We start from the raw sequence: 23,677 nt of genomic DNA, 5'->3' as shown, positions 1-23,677 counted from the left end.
TCAGTGCTTACTTTATCCAAGGCCTCTGAAGTATCATTGGTCACCCATTCCAAGATGGCTGCCATGTTAATACTCTCCCTTGCCAGTTTAACATTTCCACACCAGGGGACCAGGATGACAACGAACCTCCCTGTCTGAGAAATGATCCTTTTAAATAGATCATAGAATCCCTATAGTGCGGAAACAGGCCCTTAGGCCCAACAAGTCCACCCTGACATTTTGAAGAGTAACCCACCCAGACCCATTCCCCTACCTTATTACTCTACATTTACCCTTGACTAAAGCACCTAACCTACACATCCTTAAACACTATAGGCAATTTAGCATGGCCAATTCACCTAACCTGCACACCTTTGGATTGTGAGGAAACTGGACCACCTGGAGAAAACCCAAGCAGACACGAGGAGAATGTGCAAACTCCATGCAGACTATCGCCCGAGGTTGGAATTGAAACTGGGTCCCTGGCACTGTGAGGCAGCAGTGCTAACCATTGAGCCACAATGCTGCCCAATCTTTGCCAGTGGGGTATCTCAGGTCGGGGGAATGTGTGACAGACAAAGGGGACAACATAACTCGAGTAACACGATCCGATCCATGATGAAAGTAACCAGGAATAGGTCTTATGGTCACAAACAGGTAAGCTATAAGGGGTAAATCTAGTTATTATCTTGGGATACCACCTTTGCTGGAAAGCACCTTTGCTGGTGAGGTTTTGGCAAGTCAGGAGGGTGGAATCAACATCCTTGGTTATATTCCAATATTAGGAATACTTGCTGTATCCCATCTTCTGTCCTCCCATCTGGGTTTTACATAAACAAATCCCTCCTGATGGTCTCCCCATTCCAGAAGCATTAGTAAGGGTCACAAATGGAGGTTGTTTTACAGTGTTGTAATTTGGCAGACGTCACCTCTATAAGGTGGTCAAGTTGTAAACTGCTGACTCCCATTGCTCTCAAGGGTTAGTCATGTGCAGCCAATGCACCCTTGTCCCTGCTGAGGCCTACCTTGCCAGTCATGCCAGATCCTCTAAAGAAACATTCTGGCGAATTACCCATTCTGCCATTTCAGGTGTATTAAAAAGAATGGATCTTAAGGGGATGCCCCCTTTCGAGTGGATAGATATGTGGGAGCACACCCAACAACTGGAAACACAAGCTCATTTGGCATAGGTATAGGACATACACAAAAAGGTATTTACATGTAATTCTCTTTTCCTTGTCTCCCTTCTGGTGCAGAGGAATGGCAAGTTATGAGTAAGCAAATACTCAAAGTACATACAGCTAGTAATACAATAAATTTCCACATTTTGGAATAAATGTCATCAAGATCAGTCACTAGTTGTTCATTTAACATGTGACGTGCATATCCAAGCATTCTTCCCTTAGACTTTCACTGTGGCTATAATGGTCAGCAACACTTGGTAGAGTCCTTTCCACTTGTCTCCCAATCATTCTTTCTGTATTTTTTTGACGTAAAGCGAGGTTCCCGGGACCATACCGTGTTCTCCCCAGGATGTGAATACCCGTCGGGAAGCACAACATTGGTTAAGTTTTGACAATATTTCAATATCACTCATGTAATGACGCTGTTCATTTAACAAGGTTGTGCTGTCCTTGGCTTTTTTTTTTCAGAGAGGTTGTAAACGACACAGACTCCAAAAAGTCTGGGATTGTAGGATTTTAGGGCCAATCTGTTAATAACGAACAGATACTGCCTCAAGCAGGAGGCGTTCAAGTTTTAAAGTAAAAATAATTGTCCAATGAAAGGGAAGTGGCCAGTTCACCTTTATTCCTGGTTTGTGTTTTTTTAACAAATTTTACAGATTTCTTACACTGTGGGAACAGGCCCTTCGACCCAACAAGTCCACACCGATCCACCGAAGCACAACCCACCCAGACCCATTCCCCTAACACTACAGGCAATTTAGCATGGCCAATTCACCTAACCTGCACATTTTTGGACTGTGGGACGAAACCAGAGCAAACCCACACAGACACGGGGAGAATGTGCAAACTCCTCACAGTCAGTCGCCTGAGGCAGGAAATGAACCCAGGTCTCTGGTGCTGTGAGGCAACAGTGTTAACCACTGTGCCACCATGCCGCCCACAGTTGTGTGGAAAAAGCTGCTGGACCCAAAGAATCAGGTCCAGGCTGGTACTCTCTCTCTGACTTCGATCCTGTGAGAACCTGTGTTTGATTTTACCTTTTGTGCCAAGAGGTATTTATGAGGATTATTGCAAGTGTTTGGAACAGTATCATTAAGTTGTGATGATCTTCCATTCAGTAACTTGCAAATAAATTCTGTTTTGTTTAAAAATAAGTGGTTTGATCATCTGATTCTGTCCTGGAATATCCACTATATGCCTGCTTAAAACAACTAGTTAAGTTACTGCTGGACTAATTTCTTGAAATGTTTGGAGGGGGGGTCTGGCATGGTCCCATACCACTCATCAAGTGACAACCTGCATTCTGTAAACAATTGTTCCTGGCAGTGACATGGGCCTGCCAGTTCTCACTTCAAATGGACTTAGATCCGTAGTTCTGTTACGGGTTAGGAGAAAGTGAGGACTGCGGATGCTGGAGATCAGAGTCAAAGAGTGTGGTGCTGAAAAAGCACAGCCAGTCGGGCAGCATCCAAGGAGCAGGAGAGTCGACATTTCAAATATAAGCTCTTCATCAGGAATCTATCATGGACTGCCTATTACTGCATAGGACCTCTAGTGGTGCCTGGAGCCAGGGTATTCCCTCCTGATGATATTTGACAAGGCATTGTTTCAGCGTTCAGTTTCTTTGTTTCACTTGCCCTGATGATTGTGGCTGATGGGGGCAATGGAAATCCCATTTGATATTCAGTAATCTACAAACCTTTTAATGCCATTATCAAATCTTTATAGGGTTATTTTTTATTTTCATTTGGTAGTCAACTTTTTAAATTCACTTTTTAAAAAAATTCTTCACAAACTGCTTACAGTTGACTTTTGGTACTTGTCAAATCTCGCTCGTATTGGGAACGCATAATAATCTCATTCCACTGCCTGATCTGTCCCATGAGGACCAGGGATCAGCTGATCTGTTCTTTTTCCTTCAAATAGATCATTTTCCACAGATCCTTTTAATGTCATCCTGGGACCACTGTCCCATGGAGCTACCAAGCTTCTGTCTGAACTAAGTACAAGCCTTGGGTAAATCAAATGTTTGCTCTTTGTAGTCTTTTCACTTTTGGAGAATTTCATATATCAGGTGGGATGTGGCTGCCTTTTGTAGCATTAGGCAACTTTTTGGACTTATCGTCGCCATTTACCAGTTCTTTCTGGGTTCCGAGCTGTAGGCTTTTGTTTTTCAGCTAGGTTGGTGACTAAACGCCGTCTACACCAATATTATAACTCTGTAATGGGGCCTCAAACCATCTACCACTCAGAGAGTTTCCAGATCTCGTGAGGGGGAGACCGAATCTAAATGACTGACTGAGGACTTTTATGAAAGAGGACACCTTTGAGTGGCACGGTGGCTCAGTGGTTAGCACTGCTGCCTCACAGCCCCAGCAACCTGGGTTCAATTCCAGCCTAGGGTGACTGTCTGTGTGGAGTTTGCACATTCTCCCTGTGTTTGTGCGAATTTCCTCTGGGTGCTCCAGTTTCCTCCCACAATCCAAAGATGTGCAGGTTTGGTGAATTGGTCATACTAATTTGCCCATAGTGTTCAGGGATGTGTAGGTTAGGTGCATTAGTCAAGAGTAAATGTAGAGTAATAGGGTAGGGGATTGAGTCTGAATGGGCTAATCTTTGGAGAGTCGGTGTGGACATGTTGGGCCAAATGGTCTGTTTCCACACTGTAAGCATTCTAAAAAAAATCTCCATAGACACCAATTCCTGATGAAGGGCTTTTGCCTGAAATATCGATCTTCCTGCTCCTCGGATGCTGCCTGACCTGCTGTGCTTTTCCAGCACCACTCCAATCTTCATTCTGATCTCCAGCATCTGCAGTTCCCACTTTCACCAATGTGGGTCTGTTGTCCACGATGTAGTCTAACATCCCTTCAGTGCTCCTGCTGACTACGCCAAGTTGTTAGATCCCATTGACTTCAATGAGAATCCGAGTCCGATGGTTGTTTCAAACAACCTTTATTGTGGTACAACGTTGTTGCAGCTTCAAGTCTTCATAGCTAAAAGGTGAGCAAATAAGTTCTAAGCAGCTTATTTCATACAGCTCAAGTTCATAGCGCACATACTTCTTGTAAACTACTGCTTAGAAGAGCTGAGTTATCCAACAGTGATTGGATCTTTGGTACAGCATTTTATATAAGTAATTTATCTCAGAAACTTACGTGCTATCGTGCATTGATTGGATTGTTTTGTTGTGAATTTACTTAACTCTGTAGAGGTTCTGTAGTGAACAACTTACATATTCCCTATCAGTATCTTAGTGAGAAAGTTAGGAAAGTTGGGAAAATCAGCAGCAATGCAATTCCTAATGTCGAGCATAAATATCCCCTTCCAAATAATGGTGTGTTAGTCTTCAAGCAGTACAGACTTGTATATTTGTCTATTGTCTTTAAAGTTTTATTTATTAGATATTTATACCAGATATAAAACTGGCAATATCACATTCCTTTTAAAATATACTTTGTTGTGACCAGTGGAAAAATGGGACAAAAAATGAAGAAGTTCACTCCTCCTAACCCAAGCATAAACCAACAGACATAGCAATCATAATTACTGTAATTAATGTATTAGACACTAGATGGGTTAATGATATCTTATGGTTTCCAATTATTGGCATCAAAAGTCTCTTGTTTTGACAACTTCGTAGATCTGAATGGAAACATTTTGTTTGTTTTCCAACTGCCCAATCATTAAAAACATTGTTAATAACTCTAGACATACTTGAGGGAAATCACTTCTTACAGCTTAAGCCTTCTGTCAGCTTTTCCTGAAATTAGCCAATGTAAGTCTTTGGTTTTATCCCCATAGGGATTTTTTCAGACTGAAGCATGAAGGGCCATCTCAGGTCTAAAACTTTTACATTCTGCATTTCTCACTCCATAGGTAGTAACTGAATGAAGTACATCATTGGAATTAAGGCGTAGGCTGCATGAGAGTGTGTGTGTTTAATGAACAATTCCTTCAAGAGGTAACCCTTGTCATATTGAAAATTTACCAGATCACTGACAAAACCTCCATAATTTGAACATTAGAATATAGAAACAAGAATACACCGGTTAGCCAAGCAGCCTGTTCCATCATTCAGTGAGTAAAAGTGATATGTGACTACTCCTTTTCTCCATTGGCAATCATCCATCATAGACTCCAAGACTATAAGATGTGAGAGCAGAATTAGGCTACTAGGCCCATTGAGTCTATTCCACCATTCGATCATGGCTGATATGTTTATCAACCCCATTCTCCTGACATCTCTCCTAAATCCTTGATCCCTGAAAGATCAGGAACATATCTATCTCTGTCTTAAATAGAATTAGTCATTCGCCTCCACAGCATTTTGTATGATGGATTCACCACCCACTGGCTAAGTCTTGTGAGATAATGGCTTGTGCCTTAAAGATCAACTCGATGTTGAACATCATCTGTTGTGACTCAGAAGCCCTATACTCGATGGTAGCGTCTGCCACAATTATTGCAGATGAAGATAACAGAGATTGCATTGTATTCACTGGCTTCTCATTCCTCTGGATTTTTTTTTTATCTACCTGTTAAGCTTTCCACTTTACCTTGCTTCTTCCAATGTTCCTATCGATAACCAATACATTTCCAGAGCTGCTGGAAGCTCTCTCTGAGTTATAACTTCATGTTGTCTCAAAATCAAAGCATTAGTCAATCTCTCTGTAGCATCCATTTACCTGCATGCTGATAAATGTGATATCATATACAATCTACACATTTACTAGCATCTGGATTAGTGGTGCTGGGAGAGCACAGCAGTTCAGGCAGCATCCAAGTAGCTTCGAAATCGACATTTCGGGCAAAAGCCCTTCATCAGGAATAAAGGCAGTGAGCCTGAAGCGTGGAGAGATAAGCTAGAGGAGGGTGGGGGTGGGGAGAAAGTAGCATAGAGTACAATGGGTGAGTGGGGGAGGGGATGAAGGTGATAGGTCAAGGAAGAGAGGGTGGAGTGGATAGGTGGAAAAGGAGATAGGCAGGTAGGACAAGTCCGGACAAGTCATGGGGACAATTACTGAGCTGGAAGTTAAGAACTAGGGTGAGGTGGGGGAAGGGGAAATGAGGAAACTGTTGAAGTCCACATTGATGCCTTGGGTTGAAGTGTTCTGAGGCGGAAGATGAGGCGTTCTTCCTCCAGGTGTCTGGTGGTGAGGGAGCGGCGGTGAAGGAGGCCCAGGACCTCCATGTCCTCGGCAGAGTGGGAGGGGGAGTTAAAATGTTGGGCCACGGGGCGGTGTGGTTGATTGGTGCGGGTGTCCCAGAGATGTTCCCTAAAGTGCTCTGCTAGGAGGCGCCCAGTCTCCCCAATGTAGAGGAAACCGCATCGGGACCAACAGATACAATAAATGATATTAGTGGATGTGCAAGTAAAACTTTGATGGATGTGGAAGGCTCCTTTAGGGCCTTGGATAGAGGTGAGGGAGGAGGTGTGGGCGCAGGTTTTACAGTTCCTGCGGTGGCAGGGGAAAGTGCCAGGATTGGAGGGTGGGTTGTTTGGGGGCGTGGACCTGACCAGGTAGTCGCGGAGGGAACGGTCTTTGCGGAAGGTGGAAAGGGGTGGGGAGGGAAATATATCCCTGGTAGTGGGGTCTGTTTGGAGGTGGCGGAAATGTCGGCGGATGATTTGGTTTATGCGAAGGTTGGTAGTGTGGAAGGTGAGCACCAGGGGCGTTCTGTCCTTGTTACGGTTGGAGGGGTGGGGTCTGAGGGCAGAGGTGCGGGATGTGGACGAGATGCGTTGGAGGGCATCTTTAACCACGTGGGAAGGGAAACTGCAGTCTCGAAAGAAGGAGGCCATCTGGTGTGTTCTGTGGTGGAACTGGTCCTCCTGGGAGCAGATCCGGCAGAGGCGGAGGAATTGGGAATACGGGATGGCATTTTTGCAAGAGGTAGGGTGGGAAGAGGTGTAATCCAGGTAGCTGTGCGAGTTGGTGGGTTTGTAAAAAATATCAGTGTCAAGTCGGTCATCATTAATGGAGATGGAGAGGTCCAGGAAGGGAAGGGAGGAGTCAGAGATGGTCCAGGAAGGGGAGGGAGGTGTCAGAGATTCATCAACTTCACCAACACATTCCACCCTGACCTTAAATTTACCTGGACCATCTCTGACACCTCCCTCCCCTTCCTAGACCTCTCCATCTCTATTAATGACAACCGACTTGACACTGACATTTTTTACAAACCCACCGACTCCCACAGCTACCTGGATTACACCTCTTCCCACCCTACCTCTTGCAAAAATGCCATCCCGTATTCCCAATTCCTCCGCCTCCGCCGGATCTGCTCCCAGGAGGACCAGTTCCACCACAGAACACACCAGATGGCCTCCTTCTTTAGAGACCGACATTTCTGCCACCTCCAAACAGACCCCACTACCAGGGATATATTTCCCTCCCCACCCCTTTCCGCCTTCCGCAAAGACCGTTCCCTCTGCGACTACCTGGTCAGGTCCATGCCCCCAAACAACCCACCCTCCAATCCTGGCACTTTCCCCTGCCACTGCAGGAACTGTAAAACCTGCGCCCACACCTCCTCCCTCACCTTTATCCAAGGCCCTAAAGGAGCCTTCCACATCCATCAAAGTTTTACATGCACATCCACTAATATCATTTATTGTATCTGTTGCTCCCGATGCGGTCTCCTCTACATTGGGGAGACTGGGCGCCTCCTAGCAGAGCGCTTTAGGGAACATCTCTGGGACACCCGCACCAACATTTCAACTCCCCCTCCCACTCTGCCGAGGACATGGAGGTCCTGGGCCTCCTTCACTGCCGCTCCCTCACCAGCAGACACCTGGAGGAAGAACACCTCATCTTCCGCCTCAGAACACTTTAACCCAAGGCATCAATGTGGACTTCAACAGTTTCCTCATTTCCCCTTCCCCCACCTCACCCTAGTTCTTAACTTCCAGCTCAGTAATTGTCCCCATGACTTGTCCGGACTTGTCCTACCTGCCTATCTCCTTTTCCACCTATCCATTCCACCCTCTCCTCCTTGACCTATCACCTTCATCCCCTCCCCCACTCACCCATTGTACTCTATGCTACTTTCTCCCCACCCCCACCCTCCTCTAGCTTATCTCTCCACGCTTCAGGCTCACTGCCTTTATTCCTGATGAAGGGCTTTTGCCCGAAATGTCGATTTCGAAGCTACTTGGATGCTGCCTGAACTGCTGTGCTCTTCCAGCACCACTAATCCAGAATCTGGTTTCCAGCACCTGCAGTCATTGTTTTTACCACATTTACTAGCATGTTCTACCCCAGAGTGTATGAAATGTATTGTTTCCATTTATGCCCTAACCTGGAAAATCCTAGAACTCAATAACATTGTGTCATCCTTTACAAATGATTTGAGACATCTGTTGGAAACAAAATGAACTGGTCATCTATCTAAAACAGAATAACCAGTTGTTTAATTAATGGGTTGACAATTAACTTGTGGCAGATTTTAGTCTGTAAACAATATGGTAAATGAAGAATGGCTACTTTAGCTACCACATATACCATATTGATGGAAGACCAAGTAGGAAGTCAGAAAGATATTTTGTGACCTCAGAAAGAGCATCAATGACAAAGAGATTATTGAAATGATACATAAACCTGAAATTATGTTGTTTGAGCTGTTCAAGATATCAATGCATTAATCAAAGTACTTGCTGCAACAAAAGTAGAGTTAATTTATCCATAGCTATGTATCTTCTTTTACTTTGGCTATTAAACAGGCATTACTGAGGTCCAACAAAATAAATAAATGGTCTGATTATTCATCCAGGACAGGGATTCATGATCACTAACACACAATATCATACTTAAATTAATAAAAGTTCCAGAGTTGCCTTTGGGAGATGGATTGTATGCTAGGCATGATGAAAAATATATTAGACGAAGTCTGATTAATAATAGATTTGCAAAAACAAAGGGACTTAAATTTCTATATCAAAGTAGCATACTTTAATATGGAAATAAAGACAAATTAAAAATGTTGAGTTATTTTTCATTACTAGCAAATCTTCGTATAGCCAATGTGGTAAATTTGCTGCATAAGGCACTGCCTTCCCTCTGTGATTCCATCCTGAGGCTTGATAATTATTGTGACACCTGAGTGTGAACATTGAGAACAGAAGTATAGCTTTTATCAATTCGAGCTCTGCAGCAGCCACTGTTGACTCGGAGATTGCAAACCCATTTTGGATCCCACCTGCTACTTTGGGAAATCCTCCTTTAAATAGCATTATATTCTGATTTTTATTTTGTTGTATTGTAAAAAGGATTGAGGGATTAGGCTTTGTTTAATATTCCTGTGTTGAAACAAAGTGAATTTGAGCTAAGAATATATATTAAAGTCAAACAAGTCAGTTTGGATGAAATGGATCTATTGTGCCAATCCAAGCCAATTTAGCTAGGATGTCTAGAGATGATATCACTTCACCTTATCACAAATAAGCAGATGTTTTCACACCTGAGAGTATGGTGTTGGGTTCCTTTAGAGGTCATATTTATAGGGAAGGTGGGTAATAGTAGATTTAGTTCATGAGCTCATTTGCAAATCTCAACAACGGAAAGTATCAAAACATAATCACCTCTGTTCTCTGGAGTCAGGATTATTAGAAATAAAGATAAATATTTATGGCAGAGTCAGAACGACTATGATTTACAACTCTTGATCTAAATTGGGAAGCTGAAAATGTAAGCAATTAGATCTTGCATTTTTTTTTATTATTCATTCATTTGTGGGATGAGGGTGTCACTGGCTATGCCAGCATTTTTTGCCCATCCCTAACTGACCAGAGAGCAAATAAGAGTCAACCATGTTTCTGTGGATTTGGAGTTACTTGCAAGCCAGACAGCTGAGAATGGCAGTTGTCCTCCCTATAGGACAACAGTGAACCAGATGTTATTTTCTGACAATTGACAATGGATTAATGGTCATCATTGGACTCTTAATTCCAGACTTTCATTGATTTCAAACTCAATTATCAATATATAGAGAGAACAGGAAAACCTGTCCTCATAGATGCTTTTCTCGTACAGGCTTTGGACACTTCAAACATAAAAACACCTTACCTAAGTGATTATTTCGATAAGATGGACAAAGTGACACCATTCGGTTTGGGGTTCAACTCAATTTTATGAACAAAATATTCTTTATTAAAAACACCATGTGAAAATTTCCACATTTCCACAATATTTACTCTTTACTTAGCTCCATCCATCTGGGAAAGGTTATTAACTGCAATAAGCTAAGCATTTGAGCTGGGCCATTGGAATCTTTTTCCTTTCTGATGCAGAACTGACTTTCTTCTATGAAGTAATAAAAAGCAAATTACTCTTCACAATGACAAAACACTTACTCCATTGTATCTTTAACTATAAATTTAATTGTTGAATACATGGATAGAGATGATAACGAACAAAGAAGAAGGGTTGCTAATTTACAAAGTTTTAAGAAACATAGACTGGTTTTGAATAAACATAGACTGGTTATGAAAGTCATAGAGAGCCACAGAGCTGTAGAGCATGGAAACAGACCCTTCGGTCCAAGCTATCCATGCCGGCCAGATATCCTAACCAAATCTAGTTCTACCTGTCAGCACCTGGCCCATATCCATCCAAACTCTTCCTATTCATATACCCATCCAAATGTCTCTTAAATGTTGCACTTGTACTACCCTCAATCACTTCCTCTGGAAACTCATTCCATACACATACCACCCTCTGAGTGAAAAAATTGCCCCTTAGGTCTCTTTTATATCTTTCCCCTCAAACCCTAAACCTATGCCCTCTAGTTCTGGACTCCCCAACCCCAGGGAAAAAGCTTTATCTATTTACCCTATCCGTGCCCCTCATAATTTTATACACCTCTATAAGGTCACCCCTCAGCCTCCGATGTTCCAGGAAAAACAGACCCAGCCTGTTCAGCCTCTTCCTATAGCTCAAATCTGCCTACCCTGGCAACATGCTGCAAATCTTTTCTGAACCCTTTCAAGTTTCACAATATCTTTCTGATTAGAAGGAGACCTGAGTTGCATGCAATATTCCAACAGTGGCCTAACCAATGTCCTGTTCTGCTGCAACAAAATTTTCTAACTCCTGTAGTCAGTACTCTGACCAATAAAAGAAAGCATACCAAACACCTTCTTCACTATCCTATCTACCTGTGACTCCACTTTCAAGGAGCTATGAACCTGTACTCCAAGTTCTCTTTGTTCAGAAACACTCCCTAGGACCTTACCATTAAGTGTGAAAGTCCTGCTAAGATTTGCTTTCCCAAAATGCAGCACCATGCATTTATCTGAATTAAACTCCATCTGCCACTTCTCAGCCCATTGGCCCATCTGAACAAGATCCTGTGGTAATCTGACGTAACCTTCTTCGCTGTCCACTACACCTCCAATTTTGGTGTCATCTGCAAACTTATGAACTGTACCTCTTATGCTCACATCCAAATCATTTATGTAATTGACAAAAAGTAGAGGACCCAACACTGATCCTTGTGGCACTCCACTGGTCACAGGTCTCCAGTCTGAAAAACAAACTTCCACCACCACCCTCTGTCTTCTACCTTCGAGCCAGTTCTGCATCCAAATGTCTCGTTCTCCCTGTATTCTGTGAGATCTAACCTTGTTTACCAGTCTCCCATAAGGAACCTTGTCAAATGCCTTACTTAAGTCCATATAGATCACATCTACCACTCTGCCCTTATCAATCCTCTTTGTCACTTCTTCAAAACACTCAATCAAGTTTTTGAGACATGATTTCCTACACACAAAGTCATGTTGACTATCCTGAATCAGTCCTTGCCTTTCCAAATACATGTACATCCTGTCCCTTAGGATTCCCTCCAACAACTTGCCCATCACCAATGTTAAGCTCACTGGTCTATAGTTGCCTGGCTTGTCCTTACTGCCCTTCTTAAACAGTGGCACCATGTTAGTCTTCCGGCACCTCACCTATGGCTATCGATGATACAAATATCTCAGCAAGAGGCCCAGTGATCACTTCTCTAGCTTCCCACAGAGTTCTTGGGTACACCTGATCAGGTCCTGGGGATTTATCCACCTTTATGTATTTTAAGACATCCAGCAATTCCTCCTCTGTAATGTTGACATTTTGCAAGATGTCACCATCTATTTCCCTACTTTCCATACCTTCCATATCCTTTTCCACAGTAAATACTGATGCAAAATACTCATTTAGTATCTCCCCCATTTTCTGCGGCTCCAAACAAAGGCTGCCCTGCTGATCTTTGAGGAGCCCTATTCTCTCCCTAGTTACCCTTTTGTCCTTAATGTATTTGTAAAAACCATTTGGATTCTCCTTTATTCTATTTGCCAAAGCTATCTCATGTCCCCTTTTTATCCTCCTGATTTCCCTCTTATTTCCCTCCTCCTGCCTTTATACTCTTCTAAGGATTCACTCGATGTATCCTGTCTATACCTTACAAATGCTGCCTTCTTTTTCTTAACCAAACCCTCAATTTCTTTAGTCATCCCACATTCCCTATACCTACCAGCCTTTCCTTTTACCCTAACAGGAATATACTTTCTCTGGATTCTCATTATCTCATTTCTGAAGGCTTCCCATTTTCCAGCCATCCCTTTACCTGTGAACAATCAGCTTTTGAAAGATCTTGCCTAATACCATCAAAATTGGCCTTTCTTCAACTTAGAACTTCAACTTTTAGACCTGGTCTTTCCTTTTCCATCGCTACTTTAAATCTAATAGAATTATGGTCGCTGGCCCCAAAGTGCTCCCCCACTGACACCTCAGCCACCTGCCCTGCCTTATTTCCCAACAGTAGGTCAAGTTTTGGACCTTATCTAGTCAGTACATCCACATACTATATCAGAAAGTTTTCTTATACACACTTAACAAATTCCTCTCCATCTAAACCTTTAACACTATGGCAGTCCCAGGCGATGTTTGGAAAGTGAAAATTCCCGACCATAGCCACTACATTATTCTTACAGATAGCTGAGATCTCCTTATAAGTTTGTTTCTCAATTTTTCTCTGACTATTAGGAGGTCTATTTTTCAATCTCAGTAGGGTGATCATCCCTTTATTATTTCTCAAATCCACACAAATAACTTTCCTGGATGTATTTCCAGGAATATCCTCCCTCAGTACAGATGTAATGCTATCCCTTATCAAACACACCATTCCCCCTCCTCTCTTGCCTCCCTTTCTATCCTCGTATAACATTTGCATTCTGGAATGTTAAGCTGCCAGTCCTGTCCATCCCTGAGCCACGTTTCTGTAATTGCTATGATATCGCAGTCCCATGTTCCTAACCATGCCCTGAATTCATCTGCCTTCCCTGTTGGGCCCCTTCCAATGAAATAAATATAATTTAATTTATTAGTCCTACCTTGTCCCTGCCTGCCCTGGCTGTTTGACTCACTTTTGTTCTCAACTGTACCAGTCTCAGATTGATCTCTTTCCTCACTATCTCCCTGGGTCCCACCTCCCCACCTTACTAGTTTAAATCCTCCTGAGCATCTCTAACAAATCTCCCTGCCAGTACATTAGCCCCCTTCCAAATTAGGTACAATCCATCCTTCTTGTACAGGTCACTTCTATCCCAAAAAAATTTCAATGGTCCAAAAATGTGAATCCCTCTCCCATACACCAGCTCCTCAGCCATGCATTCATCTGCTCTATCCTATTCCTGCTCTCACTAGCTCATAGCATTGAGAGTAATCCAGAAATTACAACTCTCAAGGACCTCCTTTTTAAATTCCTGCCTAACTCTCTGTAATCTCCCTTCAGAATCTTAACCTTTTCTGTTACTACATCGTTGGTTCCAATGTGGACAATGACCTCCTGCTGGCCCCTCTCCCCCCGTGAGAACATTCTGCACCCTTTCTGGGACATCCTTGATCCTGACACCAGGGAAGCACCACACCATTCTGATATTTTGCTGCTGGCCACAGAAACATCTGATAGTACGTCGGACTAGAAAGTCCCTAACACAATTGATCGCTTGGCATCCGACATACCCCTCATTGCATTAGAGCCAGTCTCAAAACCAGAAACTTGGCTGTTCATGCTACGTTGCCCTGAGAATCCACCACCCCCTACATTTTCCAAAACAGCATTCCTGTTTGAAATGGGGATAGCCACAGAAGATTCCTGCATTAGCTGTCTACCTGTCTTACCTTTCCTGGAGTTAACCCATCTATGTGACTGTATCTGAGACTTTCCCCCCTTCCTATAACTGCCATCCATCACCTACTGTTGCTATTGCAAATTCCTCATTGCTTCTAACTGTCTCTCCAACCGATCCATTTGATCTGATAAGATTCACAACCAACAGCATTTATTGCATATATAATCCACAGTAATCCTTAAACTCTCTTTAAACTCCCACAGCTGACAAGAAGCACATATCGCTCTACTAAAGGCCATTTTTGCTCCTTCACAATACACAGTCCCAGAAAATAACACCATCTTATTCCTCTGCAAAACACTGCCCCAGGTTAAATGAATAGTTATAGCTTATATTTTAAGTTTAATCAAGAGACATATCTCAAAAAAAACATAAATCAAGAAAGAACCCACTCTATATGTTGTGAATAGCAGACTTTCTGTAGGTCACATTTAAAAACAATTCATTTACCTGCTTCGGTAGTGAACTTCACCCAAACAGTTCCTCCAAGATTAGTTGTGAATTTCACTGTTTGTTAATTTTCCCAGATGCACTCCGATGTCCAGCGACACATGAATTCAAACAGCAAAGGCAGTAACTGTGCAGGTTCACTGTGGTGTCAGTTTTTCTCTCTCTCTCTCTCCTGCACTGACCTCACCATGTGCTTCCTTTGTCTGTTCTTCTCCCTTTTAAAACTGCTGTTGTTTTGACTTTTTTTCCCCCAAAGTTCCAAAACAATGCAACAGCATATAAAACAGGAATTGCTGCTCCTGGAATTCGAGGAAATCACCTCCAACACCTAACATACCTCAAAAAAGGAGCAGCTGTTACAGCCAGAAAGTTTTCCCGTCCTCCATCCTGGATTACCCAGATGAAAGATGATATTTATAACGCTCAGAAATCACAGGTCGATTTGTGAAAGAATTATGTGCATAACTCCACAGAGATTGATCTACTCCTTCTGAAGCTAAATATAGAACTTCTCAGCAATTACACTGCAGTTTCTCTTCCAGATATCATCAATAAGATTGTGGTCAGCTATTTTGTTAGAAATTTTCATTTAAGATCCATGATTAAAAAGATTTATCAAAAATCAAGTTGAATCCTTCTTATAGTAGTCAGTTCTCTATTTTCTGTCCAAGGGACCCCTATGACTCTGTAAACGCTAATCTTACAGAAATACTTGTATTTCTTTGGTATTCAAGCTCTCAGAATGTCAGGCTGCTTGCTTTCCCTGTTACATACACACATCACGTATATCAGTGTCATTGAAGCATGAATGATCACAAACACAAGCAACTGAGTTCCCAACCCTCATGTGACCTATTAGTTTGTTCATCCTTTGTCATGTAGTCTGCATCCAATTCATTAGAGACAAGTGAGAAATTGGCAAGGATTGACAGGTGAGGGCAAGTTACCTCCTGAATCTTCTTGGGTTTCCACTCGATCTCTGCCAAGAGTCTTATTGCAAGTCTTCACTGGGAGGGTGGCTTCCAGGTGTTTGTTTTTATTCCCTCACCATGGACCTTCCAGAAGGTTCTATGACCTTTGGCCATTGCTGTCATGAGCTGGGTTCAATGCTTCCAATGGAGTTGCACCAACACCCTTCACACTTGAGCTAGTTATAACTGGCTCCCAATTAATATTTGTGACCTCTTTGACCTTGGTTTCCACTGTTCTCTACAGCCAATAGCTGCACAGCACTAATTTAATTGGGCCAATGTTTTTGTCAATTTCTCCCACTGTCAGTTAATTTAGAATGTCCAATTTTGGGCTGCTGGTTTGCTTGACTACACTTTCCAATCAGCATTATTGGTAGTCCCTCACAGACGAGGATGGCTCTCTTTCCACTCTCAGGCTGAATCTATGGGTGGCTGAATAAACCAATGTGGCTTCCACTGGCTCTGTTACACTTGGGGCAGAAGATCGAGATGGGAAGGGATGAGTGGGGCAATGGCGTGGCAGTGCCTTCCTTTTGCTGCTTTCGCCTGGCTTCCAGATTCTCCCGACGGCAAGTCTCGAGGTGCTCATGCCTTCCAGGGTGCTCTTCCATGATTTAAAAAGTATATCAAAAATCAAGTTGAATCCTTCTTATAGTAGGCAGCTCTCCATTTACTGACCATGGGACCCCAATGATTCTGTAATGCAAATCTTACTGAAATGCATGGATTTCTTTGGTATTCAAATTGTGCAGATAACAGATATTGAAGGTTAACTTTCCTTTGTTCTTTGAAATATTTAAATTGGAAAAGAAAAATCATAAAAGTCACACCGCATGAGAAGCTGTACAACTAAGCAATCTTCTTCATTTACTTTCCTTCCTTCCTTTTCCTTGTTCCACTTCAGATACTTACCTCTGTCATGTCATCTCTGTTCCTCCATTCATTATTAAATTTCACTTCAGTCATCTTACATATTCCCTTAATTTCCTTGCCTATTTCTCACTTGTCTCCAATGAATTGAACGCAGACTACATGACTAAGGATGAACAAACTAATAGGTCACATGAGGGTTGGGAACTCAGTTGCTTGTGTTTGTGATCGTTCGTGCTTCAATGACACTGATATACGTGATGTGTGTATGTAACAGGGAAAGCAAGCAGCCTGACATTCTGAGAGCTTGAATACCAAAGAAATACATGTATTTCCGTAAGATTAGCGTTTACAAAGTCATGAGATCCCATAGACAGAAAATAAAGAACTGACTACTCCAAGAAGGATTCAACCTGACTTTTGATAAACCTTTTAATCATGGATCTTAAATGAAATTTCAAATGAAATAGCTGACCACAATCTTACTGATGATATTTGGAAGAGAAACTGCAGTGTAATTGCTGAGAGGTTCTATATTTAGCTTCAGAAGTAGTAGATCAATCCTTCTGGAGTTATGCACATACTTCTTTCACAATTCAACCTGTGATCTCTGAGCGTTATAAATATCATCTTTCATAACCATTTTATGTTTATTAAAACCAGTCTATGTTTCTTAAAACTTTGTAAATTAGCAGTTCATCTTTTTTGTTTGGTATCGTCACTACCTACATATTCAACAATTAAATTTATAGTTAAAAATACAATGGAGTAAATATTTTGTCATTGTGAAGAGTAATCTGCTCTTAATGACTATCTGCAGTCTACAGTCATTAACCTACAAGTAGAAAGCCACACTATGTAACCGTGTTTAATTGTCTATAAAGCGCTTATCATCAATTGAGAGTCTTCTCAAAATCTATCAATGTTGAGGTTTCTCAAAATCTATCAACACAATACAAGACCTAAGCTTAAAGATAAATAGCTTCTGATAGCGCTTGAAAGCATCCTATTTTACAAACTATTTACAGTACAGACAGGTCATTCGACACAACATATCCATTCTAGTTTTTATGTTCCGGGCAGATACCCCAGACAGATACTCTTGGCCTAATGCCCTTTTCCTCCAACCTCATCAATATATAGTTTCCACTAGGCTGCATGCACACATAACCTTTCCAATGTTTCAAACAAGGTGATTGGCATCAATGTGATTTTCAGTATGGTTTTCCTCTGACCAAATGGCATGTCATTCCATTCACTGCCTCTAATCTGCTGGGAAGTCTGAAGGAGAAAATTTTGTTGATTTGATCTGGTTGAGAGTAATCAGAAAACTGATACTTCAGCAAATAGGTACATAAAACAGAATTCTGGAAAAAAATGGCAGAACCTCGAGTTGGGAAAGTTTAATTTAAATGAATTCAACAATTTACAACGATAGCCAGGAAAGGTGACATTTCCCTTTTCATCTAATCCACAAAGCAAGTGTTCTATGATGTTATCCTAGTGTCAAATTCTGCTGTCAGGACTATTTTTTTTCCCAAAAACATTAAAGTTCAGGAAAATCAAAGCAACTTGCCAGAGCTGTCAGACTTAACCCAAAAATACTGCAAAAAAAACCTTATTGTTCCCTACCATTTGCCAGCACTTCTTTAGTATGGTTTTCAATGGATTTAAACCCTACCTTTCAAAGCTGTACTGAAGGAATGTTATGACTTAGGAACTACCATTTTTAATCAGGGTCTGACCAACAGGTGGATGTAAATGGTACCATGACACTATTTCAAAGAAGGGACAATATTACAGTCATCATACCATTGAAACAAACTATTTGCTCATTACTTTGTTGCTGTTTGTGAGATCTTGCTGTGTGAAAATTGGCTATTACACATCCAGACACTACAACAATGGTTACACTTCAAAAACACTTAGTTGTCTGTAACATGTTTTGGGACATTCTGAGATCGTGAAAGGCATTACTTTTATCTACCATTTTGATTCAGTGTTAGAATTCAGCAATGAAATCTTTGTCCATAAAAGCAATGTCTAGTAAAATTCCAAATAGGCTTCACCCTTTAGGGGATCTTTATCATTTTCCTGCACATAGAACCTGGAAACAGTTTGCATCCTTAAGATAAGTGAGGCACATTGGACTAAGGCCACCCTAACTGACACCAGACAGACCACAAGGATGGTTCACTCCACTTTCTGAAGTTCACTATGACAGTGATGAGTGTTGTAAACTTCATTACATTATGCTCTCCAATTTCCCAGTTCTCAATGTACAGCACAGTTTTCCAAATAAATTGTTATGATAAGCCAATGAGCATTGCAATAGACAAGAAGGGGTGGAGTCAACATTCCTTATTCGATGCAAGGATATTCATTCCTCATCATCGATCATACTAAATACCAAATACATTTTCTGTATTTTTGTTTTCCAGCATAAAAATGATTATATTAGTTCCCATCTTACGGGTTTCCTTTACGATAATATGAAATAATTTCCAACTAGTCAATTTCAAATAAGTTTATAGTACTTGCACAGTGTATGTGCTAAGACAATAGATGTGCATCAAAGATATGAAAGAAATATTCAAAACTGTAAGTGGTTTCTGTTCTAATGTTCTCTTTACAATAAGTTAGGACTTCAAAGTTCTAAAGAGAACAAGACTCAAGAGACACAGAATCCAGAGTGTGGTGCTAGAAAAGCACAGCAGGTCAGGCAGTATCCGAGGAGTAGGAGAATTGATGTTTCGGGCATAAGCCCTTCATCAGGAATCTCCTGCTCCTCGGATGCTGCCAGACTTGCTGTGCTTTCCCAGCACCACACTCTCAACTCTGACCTCCAGCATTGCAGTCCTCACTTTCTCCTCAAGAGACACAGAGTATGTCTCAACCAAAAACTTATTGTTTATTTAAAAGAAACTTCTAAGCTGGTGTAAATGACACAGTACTTTGATTGGTTCATCCAATTTAAATTCAATGCTTTGGTTCCCACCCAAAATGCAAAGATACCATGACTTATGAGAAAAAAAACCTTTATCAGAGAAACCACAGGCAAAAACTCACAATTTTGCACAAATCTTGCTCATTTCAAACCCGAACCCTCAGACCTTGTTGTTACAATTAAATTACTCACAACCCACAGCTCTCAATCCCAATAACCCTCGGAATTCACTGATAACACAACTCTCCATACTGATGATCCAGCCAATGAAAATTGTTGATCTACAAGCCAGGTTGACCATCGCTGACCCTCTTTCATGACTGCAGATTCCCCAGACTAAGATCAGTATGATTTGGCTGCAACATTTACATTCGCCATCGTAATTGATTGCTTGTAGGCCTGAATTAGACTGACAATCCTGATCATGCTTCCAACAGCAGTACAATTCCGTCAATGTCATCTCCTTTTGAGATGATTAATATTAAAACATATCACAACCACATCAAACATCTTTCTGTTGTCCATGTTGATCAGGATGTTTGATAACGCATCCACTTTCGTGTATTCCACTCACTGCCCAGAAGAGTATAATCAGTGAAGCAACGCTGCCCTTTCCATGCAATGAACACTGAAGATGGCGTGATCTATTCACAATTGTTCTAAATGTTTGTCTGACTGTTTGGAAATGACATAGCAGCAGCACCTGGCCCTAAAGTGTGACATGGTGGCTTAGTAGTTAGCACTGCTGCCTCACCGTGCCTGGGTTTGATTCCAGCCTCTGTGTGGAGTTTGCACATTTTCCCCATGTCTGCGTAAGTTTCCTCTGGGTGCTCTGGTTTCCTTCCAAGTCCAAAGCTGTGCAGATTAGGTGGATTGGCCATGCTAAATTACCCAGAGTGTCCAGGGATGGGTTGGCTAGGTGGATTAGATATGCAAAATGCAGAGATTAAACGGATAAGATAGGGGATGGGTCTGGGTCGGGGGTGGGGGGGGGGGTGGGTTCGGTGGGCCGAATGGACGGCTTATGCATTAGGGATTCTATGATTCTAAGATGGGCAATGGTTTGAATTATTTATTTCCCAGCTCAATATACACACATTATAGGAAGGAGAGCTAGATTCCAATACTAATACATAGATGATAAGTCTCTTAATTGCATCAGGAAATGACATTTCCCTGTACTGTTGTCCTAGAATGGCAGGAGATGTTGAATTCCACTTGCTGAGCTACTGTCTTTTACTTAATGTCTGAATTCAAGCCCTTACTTCATAGATTATCGTTGTGTATTTGTGCTGAGGTTTAGCTTTGAATTGCATTGTGCTCATGTCCATGGGTCTCCCATATTCTATAGTATTCAGCTGGAGAGGATTCCAGTCTTGCAAAACTTTCATCAGTTTCTTGAATATTTGTGATACTTTTATGCTGAATGATTGACCATTATTTTTACTTTAGAACCTGATTTTCATACATTTATAAACAATTTGTCATTTCAAAGATAACTATTGAGACCAATCTTTAATGTTGTTAATATTCTTAACATTATGGTTTCTGCTATTGCTTGTTTGATGTTACTCTGTGAAATTCAATATTAAATTTTAATATTTAAAATTGAAATAATTGGTAGCATCTAATGTCAAGTTGTGAAAGAATAGCCAATGGAATTTTGTATAGCTCACCTTTAACAACTTTGACTGATTTCTAGATTTCCCTCAAAGTATTGGTTCATCTTAGCTTTAGCTAACTATTGTTTATAATGAAGTTTTGTGCAATTTACATATCAAGATAAAAGGCCAAATGAATCACAGTAATTTCAAATACGGTTAAAAGCCCATTAGTGCCATCTCATAAGTTTAAATGGTCATGGTCATTAAATTCAGTTCATTCGGCGAATTTACAATCGTCATTGGCCTTGGGAGAGGGTTAAAATATCATAATTGACTGTTCACAGTTTTATTGAGTTAATGATGGAGGAGTTCCAAAGTCCCAGAAATTATGGGATTGAGTAAGTAATAACACAAGTTAATTATGTCATAATTTCATGTCACTTTTGAAATGCTCAATGAATCTTACAACATATATCCATCAATGCAAAGGCACAAGTCTTCAGTGTATTCTGGGCCCCGGTTAATTCATAAATGTGGAGTACCCCTGAAAATGTTTTTATCACTAAAGGAAAAACAGCTACATTCCCAAAAGGTAAAAGATGAAGGCTGTGAAGGTACTAAGATTAGTTAGACCATAAACCAATGATACCATACAGAAAAAATAATAGGTACTCGCATATAGTTGGTATCTATATCATCTATGTAATGCTTCAAAGTTTTTCATAGCTGATAGGTTACTTGCACAGAATTAGCAAATGGTTGCCCAGCAAAAGAATGTTTTCTTTTTTCTATTATATTGTTAGCATCACTTAGATAAACACTTACCTACTTAAATGTGAAGGAGTGGGAGAAACAGAATAAGAAATTAAAGTAAAGCAATGTTATATAAATTACAGATAAAAAGATGTGCATTCACAGAGTTCACAGCAGGACTAAATCAAGAAATCAGGCAGTTGTACAGAAGTAAGTTTTCTAACATGTGTGAATATTTCAAATAAATATAGCATTGTTTCATTCTGGTGTTGATGGATGTATCAGACATTAAAGAAATTGTTAGGTTAAGATTGTGACAGAAAACTATGAATTTAAATGTATTTAAATGCCACTAACAAAATCAATTGAGTGAAGTGAGACTGTACATTCAAAGAGATAAGAAAAGCAACAATTAGAACTCCAGTTCATTCATTCATAGTTAATTGTTATCATCCAGCTCATCATATATAAATTTGGTGCTTAACTGGAATTGACAAAAAGCTTGCTTTACAAATTTTTTTGGACAGATATTGAAATCATTACCAAAATTGCAGAATTTTGCATGTGGAACTTAAATCGGCATTCTGCAATACAGATCACAACATTAATGGATACATTTTTTCAAACGGTGACAATTGAATTTCATGCATAAAGCAGTCATTTTGGTTGAAAATTGATGTTAGGCACTAGCTGTACTGGTTCTTTTCTGATTTTACAGTTCATGCACATTTCCGGATCTGAATATAATCGAAGCAAAAACCTCCTGCCTGAAACAGATGAAAGTTTCTTGCAACATTTAATTTGAATTGCAATAATATTTGGGTCTGAGCTGATTTTTTTCCTGTGTCTGTGGAGGATTATATGAATAAACCAGCTTCCCACAAATCTCTGATTTTAATTCCTATGTTAGGTGTACAGTGGAAGGAGAATATCCAGTTCTGGAAATGTGATGATTCTGCCTAGCCTCTCCACTTTCCATCCAGGATGCACATTGGATTGGAATCAGGTCAGGTGATCTGGGAAGAGCCAAGGAGACTGCCATTTGCAATGGTGGACTGAGTGGAAAGCTTGCCTCCAGGCTCCAGCACAACACTCAAGCACTATTTTGGTCCAAGAATTAAACTAAGAGAAAATATAAAAAGTTCCTCCGGCCCTGAACACTCCCCTTTCTTGCCCTCAGCTTTACAAACTTCCCTTGCCCCATTCATGCCATCTATCCATCTATCCATATCTATCCATATTGTATGATCCCTGATATCTCTTATGCTGCTCTATACCCTTTCCCCATCTACAAAGCCCCTCATTACCATGTGCTACCCAATGCTTCTCTCTCAATATCCCATAGCACTTCATATCCCAATGTGAGTTGAACACATGTGTCCATACAGCACCTTTTCACATACCACATTAGTATAAGTAGGTACCAATGCACACAGGAGAGAAAATAAGGTTCTATTAATGATTATAATACATTATACACTACACTTTGATGAAATAAAATGCACTTGTTCATAAAAACAACAGTTGATGGTCTTGACAAATGTTTTGGGAGGATGCTGCTACTTTAACAAATATATGCTTTATGTTGTCTTTAGTGTTTATTTATTTCAGGAGGTTGTAAAAACACAGGGACCGAAAGGTCTGGGCTTGGATGGGTTTTAGGGCCAATTTGATTATAGCTAACAGATACTGTCTCAGGAAAAAGACTTGCAAGTTTAAAAAATACACTGGTACAAATGAAA

This window comes from Chiloscyllium punctatum, chromosome 9 (genome assembly GCF_047496795.1).
Source record: "Chiloscyllium punctatum isolate Juve2018m chromosome 9, sChiPun1.3, whole genome shotgun sequence".
NCBI lineage: Eukaryota > Metazoa > Chordata > Chondrichthyes > Orectolobiformes > Hemiscylliidae > Chiloscyllium > Chiloscyllium punctatum.
Note: the sequence above shows the minus strand (reverse complement) of the source record.